Source organism: Pleurodeles waltl, chromosome 9 (assembly GCF_031143425.1).
Source record: "Pleurodeles waltl isolate 20211129_DDA chromosome 9, aPleWal1.hap1.20221129, whole genome shotgun sequence".
In the NCBI taxonomy this organism is placed as follows: Eukaryota; Metazoa; Chordata; class Amphibia; order Caudata; family Salamandridae; genus Pleurodeles; species Pleurodeles waltl.
In genome coordinates this window covers 1,459,136-1,468,649 of record NC_090448.1, presented here as the reverse complement: position 1 = coordinate 1,468,649, position 9,514 = coordinate 1,459,136, and positions in this window count along the sequence as shown.

Sequence of the window (9,514 nt, the reverse complement as noted above, 5' to 3'; positions counted from 1 at the left end):
TGATGTTATAAACTCCCACATTGGAAGAAATTGGGCAAGTCTCCCCGCTACCGGAGACAAGTGAACAGGGAGTGGTGGAGGACTAAGGCTGCTTTCCCTGCTGCACCCCTCCCGAGGAAGAGGCAGAGTGCTGCTGGGTTGCTCCTCTTGTACGTACTCTGCCCCTGCCTCTGAAGGATCTGTAAGGCAGGGAACTTGCAGATTGTTGTGGTTCCTGGTATCTGCCACGAAAGGAGGAGCCACGTCCAAAACCTCTAAACTTCCTATATGACCTAAAGGAACAGGAAGTAGCTGCCTGAAGTCCTAAAGACCTCGCTGTGGCCCTGCTCTCTTTCAAACGTTCAAGAGCAGAATCTGCCCTTGTCCCAAAGAGTTTTTCTCCATCAAAAGGCAGATCCAGGAGAGTCGCCTGCACAGCCGTAGAAAAGCCTGATGAGCGCAGCCAAGCCGGACGCCTCGATACTATGGATGTGCCCATAGCCCTTGCCACAGAGTCAGAGGTGTCCAACCCAGACTGGATCACCTAGGTCCCGCCTGAGCATCCGCTAGCAAATGAAACACCCCTTGTGGCAAGTTTGGATGACCTTTTGCTTCCTCCATAAGGGCATGAATATAATGTCCCAAAATGCAGGTTGCATTGGTCGACTTCAAGGCCATACTGCATGACGAAAAGGCCTTCTTTGCAGCGTGGTCCATTTTCTTTGACTCCCTGTCCGCAGGGGTCCCGGGGAATGAACCAGGGGATGACCGGGAAGAACATGAAGCCTGAACAACCAAACTCTCTGGAGTTGGATGTTTGAGGGGAAGTCCGGGTCACCTGGAGCCGCACAATAGCGCCTTGCCACAGCCCTGTTGACAGCTGCAGAAGTCACAGGTTTCCTCCAAATGTCCTTGATGGGGTCCAGGAGAGCCTCATTGAAGGGCAAGAGAGGCTCCGCCACCACCTCAGCAGCCTGAAGAGGAAGATCTAAAAAGTCTGCAGCCTTTCTTATTACTGCATGAAAAGATGCAGCCTCTTCGGTATACTCCCCGGGGAAGCCAAATACCATTCAGGGGAAGTATCAATACCGCTTGCAGTGTCCAGACCCTGAAAATCACCCGAGGGCTCAAAGATTTCGCCTTCCTCCAGATGTTGCCTACTATATTCCTCTTCCTCTAGGAGGCGCAAAGCTAGACGTCTGGACTGGAGTCTGGACTTGAGACCTGGCGTCGATAAGGCGTCGGCCGACGCGGAAGATCTTCGCCGGCGCCGTTCTTCGGATCCATCCGACGCCGGACCCTCCGGCGCCACAGGCACCTTGACAGTAGACTGGATCCGTGGAGAATCCACCGGTGCCGGAGTCGCAGACGTTGTAGGTGTCACCGGTCTCCTTGGCGACGCCAAGGGCATCGGCGCCGCAGCGGCTCCAGACGGCAAGAATGGCATGAAGGGCGTCGGCTTGTAAGGAGCCGGAGCGCACAAATTAAAAGCTAAAGGGCCCGACGGACCCGCATGCCCTCCACCAGGCGCCATGGTGGAAAAGATATTGAACATGGCATTTAAAAATGCTGCAGGATCCGTACCCGGCTCCGGGAAAGATGGGTATGTTTGCGGTGTCGGCGCCGGCATAGAAGCCGATGATGGGCCAGGCAACTCCTGCTCCGGAGAAGCCGCCGGTTCTTGAAGAGGCTCGACCTCAAACACCGACAAAGGTGAAGTCAGAGTCGTAGGAGGTGGAGGAGTGACGGTCGGGCTAATCTCCCACGTCGGACGGCACCGAGCTGATGGAGATGCAGACCTGGACCGACCTCTACTCGATCGGTACCGGGAGTCATGACAGCGCAGAGAGTCTCCATGACGACGATGAGTCCTCGAAGATTTCGAAGAGGACTCTCTCTGATGCCGCCTTTCCTTCCTCTTCTTGGAACGGGCCAGGAACAATTTAGCCTCTCTTTCCTTAAGCGCCTTAGGGTTCATGCGCTGGCAGGAACCGCATGACTTGATCTCATGGTCGGAACTAAGGCACCAGATACAATTTTCATGGGGGTCAGTGACCGACATTTGACCCCCACACTGGTTACAAGGCTTAAAACCAGATTTTCTTGGCTGTGACATTGTAACTACAGATGCGCAACTGTAGCTCCCTGTTAGCCTCGAAGAAAAACTGTTATTCGAAGGCATGGAAAAAGGGAACCGACGTCTGCACATCGACGAGGGCTTCTTATTGCCTAGATGACATCATACGGCATCGCGTGGAGTCGGCTATTGTGACGGCATCGTCGACTTGCAGAGCTAGAAGAAATTTCTGTCAAAGCTGGCGCGAAGGGAGAATTCTTTAGGTGAGGAATCCACAGGTAGGTGTATCCATCAGAAACTACTATTACTACTACAACAACTATTACTACACATACTATTAATAATGCAACTGCTACTACTATTACAACTACTATTACTACTGCTGTCACTACAACTACCACTGCTACTATCATTACTACTAATACAACCACCACTATTACTATAACTACTGCTACTACCACTATTACTACTACAACCACTGCTGCTCCTATTACAGCTACTACTATTACATGTACTACTATTACTACTGCAACCGTTACTACTATTTCAACTAGTATTACTACTACAGCTAATACTATTACTACAAACACTATTACTACTTCAACCTCTACTAATATTATAACTACTACTACTATTGCTGTTGCTACTCCTACTTTCATTATTCTTCTACAACTACTGTAACTACTGCTACAACTACTATTACTACTACAAGTACTACTACTATTACTACTGCAGCAGCTACTATTACAACTGCTGTTACTACAACTACTATCATTACTACTATACTACTGCTACTACAGTCACTACTATTACTACTACAACTAATTCTGCTATTACTACTACAAGTACTTCTACTGCTACAAGGTCAACTACTAAAACCACTGCTACTATTACTACTACTGTTACTACTACATCTACTACTACTACTGCTATTACTATCATTACTACTATTAGCACTACTACTGCTACTACTCATTTACTGGTTCGGTGTCAGTTAGTTCAACTCAGTCACATTTTACTATGATTTGAATTTGTATTGAAGGGTTTGTAAATAACTCCTGTTTTGTTTGGGAAACATCACAACGCCGTCAATGCAATGCTGTGCATTGACCACACTGCCATTACCACACATATGCGTTTACTGTGCATATGTTTACCACGCATGCATTTTACGCTTGGTAACGGCAGAGAAAGTGGTCTAGGTGTCTGGGCAAACAGGAAGGAGCAGAGAGCAGAGAGGGGTAAATGGCGCTGGGTTTAGGAGGGGGTTGGGGTAGTTCTTAAGATAGGGTGGGGGATCAGGGTAGTTTTTAGGACAGGGTAGGTTTTAGGGCACAAGGTGGGAGGGTCGGGTAGTTTTTAGGACAGGGTGGGATAGGTTATAGGGTTCAGGGATGGGGAGAGGGGTAGAGGTAGGTTTTAGGACAGGGCGGGGGGTCAAGGTAGTTTTTAGGACGGGGTAGCTTTTAGGGTTGAGGACGGGAGCAGTGGTGTCAGGGTAGTTTTTAGGATAGGGCGGGGTCGTTTTTAAGGTTCAGGGTTGGGGTAGTTTTTAGGGCAGAGCGGGTGTAGGTTTTAGGGTTCAGGGTAGGGACGGGGGGTTGGGGTAGTTTTTTTTGTTTGTTTTGCAATTCTTTATTTAGAAATCATGAAAAACATACTACAAAGCCTTACACCAGAATATGCATTTCCAGCGATATATGAACAGGTAAAGCATCCCCGAAATCTAACATCCGTACCAAAATATGACTATACAGTGCTGGATATGATCATAATTACGATCTTGGTATCATGTATAGCGACAAGGACTATCTTAATGTATTCATCTATTGTCCCAACCATGGTCATAAAGGACATTTGTAAGGAGGGTCCAGGTGAAGAGGGAGCCCATCGGGGAGGCGGTATATGAACTAGGTATATGAGCTGCATCCGCCGTGCTATCCACGGGCTAAGACCTGCAGTAGTACAACAGTAAAGGTTGAAGAGAGTCTAGATAGAGGGTCCGGTCAGTGATAGGACTCCAGTCCTCAGGGCAGGGGGCGAGAAGGGCCACATCCAGGGTGCGGATATAGGTAAATGAACATTGTAAGTGTGGGTACAGGAAGGGAAATAAACAAGAATAGGTAGCCTAAAAGGACTTGGAGGCAATAGTGGTAAAAGAGAGAAGGTAGCATGTGAGAGAAGGGCGAGGGAAAGACAGAAAAAGAGAGTGAAAGGAGAGGGGAAAAAGCACAATGTCAACATCAGGGCAGTGCGCGCTCTACGGGCGACTGGAATGCAAAAACCCAGCACTTATGAGATAACGTAATTCATGCATTATGATGATATGCTGTTGTTTAACCTTTTGCATTGCAGAGTTTAATCCTGAAGACTTATATTCAAGGTGCTTGTAAATACTGTTAATTTGCAATGTATTGCTGCAGGCTTTCAGAGTGTGTCAGGGTGTGGTCCCTTTCCAGGGCCTTCTAGAAGCCTTCTCTGCAGCATGACTGGGTGTGGTTTGTGGGCTGAGCCAGACTCTATATAAGGGAGCCAGCCCAGCTCCACGTGCTCACTATTCAGAGGTCCCGGTGCAGAGCAGCAGCAATTTCCTGAGCTCCTGTTCAGGAGGCCTACTTTTGATCTTACAGGCCTTGTCGTTCATTGTATTGGGCCCCCGATCCCGTTTTCGAAGGCATTCAAGTTCTTGGGCCCTGTGCGTGTGAATGTGCTCTTGGTTTTATGGCATTTACATGTTGATATTCGAATCGGCAAGACGCGCGAATCATTCCTCGTGTTTAAACTCTTGATACTCATTGAGCACTACCATTTCTTGGCAGTTACATGGTGGCATTCGAATCGGCAAGACGTGTGATTCATTTCTTGTGTCTAACTCTTGATACTCATTGTGCGCTACCATTTCTTGGCATTTACATGGTAGCATTCGAATCGACAAGACGTGCAATTCATTTCCTTACATTTAACTCTCGATACGCATTGTGCGCAAGCATTTATTGGCATTTGCATGGTGACATTAGAATCGGCAATTCATTTCCCGCATTTGGGATCTTGATGTTCAGATCGCTTACAGTGTGCGCGATCATTTCATGGCATTTGCATGTACTATGTACTTGTTGGAATCGGCGGTGTGCGTGATTCATTTCCTGTATTTAAATCTTGATGTTCAGATCGCTTACAATGTGCGCGATCATTTCATGGCACTCAAAACATTGATGTGTAGTATTTACTGTAGTGCACACAATTATCCAGGGCCCTTGAATTTTCTGCAGAGGTGTTAAATTCAAGATGTTACATTTTATGTGCATGTTAAGTCCTTAGTACAATTCCTGTTGTTTTCCAGGGAATGTTTGGATTGCCTTTTGTCCTCATGTAATAAGGCAGTGTTTGTTCTGAGACATTGTTCTAGAAGGTTCTCGTATTCCTAGACAGTATGTAACAACTCATGAAAAGTCCATATGAAACATTGTACTAACCATTCTTGATTCTTTTCCAGGTACCTAGATTTCTTGAGGCCTAATTAGAGTCTAGGCCATTCATGTTTCTTCAGTCTAAGTGTTACTTCATGTTTCGAATACCATTGAACTCTAGATTCAACAAAGTGTTATTTCATGTTCCGAGTACCACTGAACTCTAGATTCAACACAGTGTTACTTCATGTTCCGAGTATCATTGAACTCTAGATTCAACAAAGTGTTATTTCATGTTCTGAGTATCATTGAACTCTAGACTCAACTGAATGTTATTTCATGTTCAGAATATCTTTGAACCCTAGATTCAACAGAGAGTTTTTATGAACCTCAATGTGATTTTATCTTGATAGTGTGTTGTTTAATCTTTTGCTTCCTACAGGTCTCCTTCCCAGCTGTTCCCATCCTAATCCCCTTTTCCCCCGCTTGGACTATCTCAGTCTCTGTGATTTATCTATCAGAGTCTTGGAGCTGTCTAGTGGTGGAGATGTTGGGAACGTGCGCAGACCCTGAGGTTCTGGTCTCCCAGACACACACCTAAGAACAGACAAAGAATAGAGAAGGGGGGGACTACATGGATCGATAGTAATTGAAACAGTCTGTGGTATAGAGGCTGAAAATAACACTGACAACTGTAAAAATATCAAGAGATGGGTCCGTAACAGCGGGAAAGAAAATGATAATAACCAGGATAGCAAGACTAACAGTAACGATAAGACAAACTGCACACGTAACATCAACACCAGCACCGACCAAGGGACGGGATGAAGTGGACGTGGAGGGGAAAGGGGGGTTGGGGTGAGTTAGGTGTATGGTCCGGGTGCAAGGACATTGTGGAGGCAGGAGGGGAGGGAGCGGACGGGGAGCACTTTCAGGTCTAGATGGAAGGGGGAAGCGCATTATGATTTGGAAGTTGTGTCTATACCCCTAGCGGGGGATCACACGGGTATTCTAACGTCCGGGATATTCAAAAAGGGGGCCCAGGTCTGGAGGAATACCTCTGTCTTGTCTTGTAGGCTGTTTATAAGTCGCTCGTGGGAGGCAGCTTGGTACATGGCTGACAGCCATTCCTCATGGGAGGGGGTGTTGTAGTGCCCCAGATTCTAAGGATGCAGAGTTTGGCTGTTTGCTAACGTGGTGTGCAGGAGTCGCGATTGCGGACGGGAAAGACCTTGGATCTCACCTGTGTCAGGTAATAGAAGGAAGGGCGTATTAGGGAGGGTGGTACGCAGACTCTTAATGCTACGGAGTACTCGCAAACCTACTTGCAGATCCCACAACCTCAGATTACTTAAATTACTAATTTCACAATACTATACGATTGTAGTGGGGACTACACCTGTGATGCTGCAGGCCTAGAAATAGGATTCTAGTGAGACTGCACTTTACTATTCATACTGTTGTAAATGCTGGCTAAGTGGGCAGGTGCCTCCGAGTACTTCTGGCAACTGCAAACAGGTCAAGGATCATTTGGAGGTTGTCAGGAACATTCCTACACGTACATTTCAAACCTCACTCCAGAATGGGCCAAGTGTCCTTATTACAACTAAGGACTTCTTTACGAGTGCCTCTCCATGACTTATCCGGAGTGGAGGTACTGATACATCTAGGGGTGCAGAATTACCAGGGATTACAAGTAGAACTCTAAGGTTTCTCAGTGTAATCAGGAATAGCAAAGGTACCAGGCACACAGTGTTTGATGCCCCATCCCACTCTGGAGTTTCACCCTTAGATTTCAGTGGCTTTTAGCAGTCAGAGCTCCCCCAGGTGAAACCTAAAAATGTATACCTTCGATGAGGCTAGTAACTCAAGTAATGGCTCCATTCGAAGCTCAAAATAGGGCCCTAATCATCTCATTTCAGCTTTCCTGGACATCCTCAAATTCAAGTCTGTAGGAAAGTGCCCTTTTTGGCATGGTTACCTCCATCCACCCACACTTTTTGCCTGATATTGATGCTGACTTGATTGAGAGTGTGCTGGGATCCGGCTAACCAGGTCAACCACCAGTGTTCATTCCCTAAAAATGTATATTTTCCCCACAATTGGCACACCCCTGGCACACAGCTAGGTCCCTTGTAAAGGGTACCCAGGGCCCTGTGGCCAAGGAAAGTCCCCAAGGGCTGCAGCATGTATGACGCCACCCTGGGGGACCCCTCACCGAGCCCATGCCCACTGCCATTGCAGATTGTGTGTGCCATACCCACAAATCACTGCCTGTGACATAGGTAAGTCACTACTCTGGCAGAGCTTAGAGCCATAAGGCATGGTGCACTATACCACAAGTAAGGGCATAGTTGCATGAGCAATATGCCCCTACAGTGTCTAAGTCCATTTTTAGATATTGTAAGTACAGTGTGGCTATATTGAGTATATGGGCTGGGAGTTTGTCATGACCCCTTCCTTGCAAAATTTTCCATCTTGATTTGAAGGACAGGGACCAATAGCGTTATGCCTGTGTCCCCGTCCCCAAAGGGAGTGGACACCGGAAGGGTGCAGTCACCCTCAGGGACAGAAGCCATTTGCTACTGCCCTCTGACCCCTATAATGCCCCTAAATATAGGATTTAAGGGCTCTCCTGAACTTAGCTCATCAGATTCCTGCCACCCTCATGAAGACGGAAAGAAGAAAGAAGAAGGACTGCTGAGCTGACCCCCAGCAGATAACACTGAAGAAGCCCTGCTACAAAAAGGCGACATCCTACAGGACCTGTGACCTCTTAAAAGGCTCAAGAGCACTGCCTGCACCCAAGAGGACCATGATCTCCTGTTTACAGCAGCCCTGTGCAGAAAGAAACCCCTACAAAGGACTCCAGAATCGCCTCTGATCCACGAGTCCTGCCCACTCTGAACCCGACACCCACGGCCCGTGTCCAGGTGGCCCAACCAACTAGAGCTGGTCCCCTGGTGATTCTGACCTAGTGTCCACCCTTGGTTGACCCCTCCTCTCCAACACGACAATGCCTGCAGCCTGACTCCGGGGGACCTCCTGACTGCGAGAGAACCGGATGAAGTTTCCCGACGCCCAAAGGCACCCCTGCACCTGCAACACCCTGGCCTTGGGGAACCAGACCACTGGTCCAGCGATGTCCAGCAGGTTGCCCTCCTCCTTGTCCAGCCTGTGGTTTTCTGGAACCGACCCCCTGGACCTAGCCTGCAGCATCTTTGTGACCCCGGGGTCTCCCTACTGAAACACATTGGGAGCCCAACGCTGTGTTTGCACCCTGCACTGGCCGCCCCTGTGTCGCTGAGGGTGTGTGTTTGGTGCTGACCTATGGCCCCCCGGTGCTCACCTAAACCCCCCAGGTCTGCCCTCTGAAGACGTAGGTACTTACCTGAAAACAGGCCTGATTCCGAGTGCCCCCAGTCTCCATAGGTCTCCATTTTAAATCCGGCATCATCTTTGACCTCTGTCAGCCCGTGTTGCTGATGGTGGGTGTTTGGGATTAACTTGAACCCCAACCAGGAGACATCCTAACTCCCAGAGACTGGAACGGTAAGTCTTGCACTTACCGCAAAACTGTACTAACTTTTCTTCTTCCCAGACTGTTTCTGAAAATTGCAGTGTCACATTTTAACACAGGTATTTGCTATTTTCTTGAAAACCATTTAACTTTCCAAATTGAAACAAAGCGGTGTTGATACATATGTTTGATGCTTACAAATGTACTTACCGGCAAACTGAATCTTGTGGTTCTAGAAATAAAGTAACAAAATATATTTTTGCTAAATAAAAATAATTGGCCTTGAGTTAGTCATTGAGTGTGTGCTTCATTTATTGCCTGTGTGTACAACAAATGCTTTGAACTACCTTCTGATAAGTCTAACTGCTCAACCACACTACCAAAAAAGAGCGCACAGGTATTATGTGTTTTAGCCTCTGTTAAGCCTCTGGGAACCCCTGGACTCTGTGCACACTATTGGGGGTCATTATGACCCCGGCGGTAGGTGATAATGTGGCAGTTCATACCACCACATTATGACATTGGTGGGTT